Genomic DNA, 3798 nt, shown 5'->3' with positions numbered 1-3798 from the left:
CGACATGAGGTGTGTGTGTGTGTGTGTGTGTGTTTTGAACGGTTCGATCGATTTCATCGTGGTTGGTGCCATTCGAAAGGGCTTGGCTAAACTTAGATTTTGAATATAATTTGGACCGATTCAGACTGATAGATTTCGAAAAACCTAAAAAAAAAACTGAAAAAAATTATTATTCAAAAGTCGTTCTTTTTCAAATAACTTTCAAATGGCTTTATCAATCATCAAAAACTAATTAGCTCTTAACCTTGGAAAACCACGTCGATTGCCGCTAATCCGGTCAAAATCGGTTGATTCGTTCGAGAGATATCGTGCAGGAAAGAAAACCCAAAAATGTGTATTTTCGGAATTACTCTGAAATTTCTTGTTTGATAAATTCAAACTTAAAAATTCTTTATGAGGCTCAAAAAACTGGGTCGAATGCCGCCAACTGCAAGAAAATCGGTTCATTCATTCAAAAGTTATTGCGGTTTGAAAATTCAAAAAATAGTGTTTTATCAAACTACGATCAGACTTTTGAGCTCGAAGAGCTCAAAACAACACATAAACTGTATTTTTGAGCTTGAAGAGCTCAAAAACAGCATAAGAGCAATTTTAAGCATCCAGGTATGGAATTAGCGGGAAGTTGCAGGAATGGCCTTCAGGGTCAACCGTTTTCCTAATTTTTTTGAATTGGGTCAATGCAAACAGCCATAACTTTTGTAATAATTAATTTTTTTTTCAAATTTTCGTGAAGTCAAGTCAAAACATTGAGTAATGATGCCATACTATTACTTTTTTGAAATAAAATGATTTGCTGGCAAAAAAAAATTATTAAAAATTCTCATTTTTTTGTTTCTGACTACCTCTAACCCCTTAAATAAATTATGTTATTTTTTTGACAATTTTTTTCTAGTCAAAAACATTAGTACGTAGTAAAAATTTTTTTTAATACAAAAGAATAAAATTTTGTCAAAAAAATCTCGGCAAGAAAATTTATTCAAATGTGAACCAATCACTCAGCATTTCAACTGCGCATGCGCAAGAAGACAGCAATTTATTGTAACTTCGCGAAGTCAAACTGAATTTGATATACGAAAATAATAATTTAATTACTTTTATCACAAACCAAAGCTATTGGCGATAAGAATTGTATATAATTTGAATAAACAAAGATATCGTTCACAAATTGGATAATTCAATAATTTACTCTTATTTTCATCTGTAATATTATAAATCCTTAAAAACCTAGTTACTTTATAATCAATAATGTTTTTGAAGCATAAATATTTAGTTGTTGCAGCTTAATTTTATGCTATTAAGGCTACATGAAAATCATGTTGCTGCCACATGATTTTTCTCATGTTACCGCAACATGATTGTCATGTAGCCAAGACATGACAAATCATGTGGATGCAATATGATTTCATCATTTTTATTTACTAAGACTGCATTTGCTATTAACTATTTATTTTTTCCGTGTACGAGAGAGAATTGAAAAAATAATTTTAATTGAAAGATAATTACTACTAAATTACAAGAAATTAATTTCATTTACAAATCAATTTTAAACCTCGTTTGAATTTTGTCACGATAGTATTTTTTATACAGATTAAACTGCCTATTTCACTCCATTGTACAGATCATAAAAAAAAAACAATTAAAGACTGCGTTATCAGTGATCAGTCAGCGAAACAATTGAGTATCTCGACTAGAAATTTAAAAGTAAAACCAATTGGGTCCTCATTGGGTTCCCCTCTTGGGGTCCCCTCTTGGGTCCACACATTGGGATGTCATGTAAAACCTTGTTGGGACCTCTTTGGGCAATCCCTCTTAGGCCCCAATGGGGAAATCCCCATTAGAACCCAATCTAAACTTTGAAAGAAAAAATATTGATTTTCGAAAAAATTATAAATAATTTAGGATCAAATACTCATATCATATTATGAACTGATTAGTGAATTTAATTTGAATTGAAATGGAATTATTGATTGAAAAAATTCCTCAGTCGTTCACGTTACCGCTGATCCAAACAGGAATACTGATAAGAAAGCTCCTTATTTCATATACATCAACTCAACCGGTTTAAATTAAACAGAAAATTTAAAAAAAATTAGGAAAACGGTTGACCCTAAAGGCCACCCCTGTAACCTCCCACTAACTCCATACCTAAGCGCTCAACATTTCACTTATTTTGTTTCAGAGCTCTTTGAGCTCAAAAATATAATTTTTGTGTTTTTTTGAGCTCTCCAAGCTCAAAGAGATTACTGTTCTATGCTTTTGAGCTCTTCGAAGTCAAGCTCAAAAGTTTGATAGGAGTTTCAGTTAACACTGTTTTTTGAATTTTCAAACTGTAATAATTTTTGAATGAATCAACCGATTTTCTCGCGGCTTACGGTATTCAACGCAGTTTTTTGGGCTCTTTGAAGAATCTTAGAGTGCAAACTGCTCAGACTAAAAATTTCGTGGAAATTTCGAAAAAAACATTTTTTTCAATTTTTTTTGACAACGATATCTCACGAACGAATCAACCAATTTTGACCGGGCCGGTGGCGATCGACGTTGTTTTTTGAGATTAAGAGCTGATTAGTTTTTGGAATTGATCGGTACAGCCCTTCAAAAGTTATTCCAAAAAAATGAATTCTTGGAAATTTAATTTTTGAGATTTCTCGAAATTGATTGACTCAAATTCTTTGAACTAGTATCAGAAATCTAAAGGCAATGAGACAATAATAAAAACTCGATTTTTGCAAAACGGGGTAAAACCAATAACTTCCCGATTTTTGAAAATCTTCGATAAAATATTTTTTACAATATAAATTCTTTTGCGAAGGTGAAAAATTTTTTTTAATACTAAAAAAAACTTCGGATTCACTCCGTACGCGATTGGGTTTTCCAAATTGGGTTCTTCTTGGGTCCTTATTGGGACTTTTCAATTAGAAATGCCCCATCAGGACCCAGTGAGGTCCAGATATACTCTGGGAAATCCCAAACAAATTTATTGTCGGGAAAACGGTTCACTTTTACGTTAGGATCTCCCACTTAGGTCTCACATAGAACCCTATTGAGAAAAACTGAATAAATATTTTTACTTTTACGTTAGCATTTTCCATTTAGATACCACACAGGATCCTATTGGGAAAAACTAAATAAAAATTTTTAATTTTACGTTGAGATTTCCCATGTAGATCCCACAGAGGACCCTATTGAAAAAAAATGAATGAAAATTTTCATTTTTTCGTTGGAATTTTCCATTTAGGTCCTACACAGGGCCCTATTGGGAAAAACTGGATAAAAATGTTTACTTTTACCTTGGAATTTCCCAATTGGGGGCTAATTAGGCCCTTATAGAGATTTTGCAATTGAGCGTGCCTCTTTGGGACCCAATCAGGTTTAGATGTATCGAAGTGTCTAATGACACCATCCACGGAAAATCCGTGAGTCTAACACTAAAATTCTAGAATAGTTTAAATAAGTAATTTTTCGTTAATTATGAAACTACATTCGAGAAATTTAATCAGTAATAAATAAATCGAATAATCGATAAATTCGTAAGAATTAAAACCATAATTTCTAAAAATAACTAACAATAATAGGTCACAGCTGTCCTGGTTTCTAAGTAGCATTAGTCCGTGCCTGTGAGGTCTGTCCATACCTTTGAATATCATCTATCCAGGCTTCTAAGTAGCATTTGTCCGTGTCTCTAAGGTGTATCCGTACCTCTGAATATCATTTGTCCGTGCCTCTAAGGTCTGTCCGTGTCTATAAGTACCATTTATCCGGGCTTCTAAGCAGCATTTGTCCGTGTCTCTAAGTACCATT

This window comes from Cotesia glomerata, linkage group LG8, assembly GCF_020080835.1.
Source record: "Cotesia glomerata isolate CgM1 linkage group LG8, MPM_Cglom_v2.3, whole genome shotgun sequence".
In the NCBI taxonomy this organism is placed as follows: Eukaryota; Metazoa; Arthropoda; class Insecta; order Hymenoptera; family Braconidae; genus Cotesia; species Cotesia glomerata.
This window is presented reverse-complemented; position numbering follows the sequence as displayed.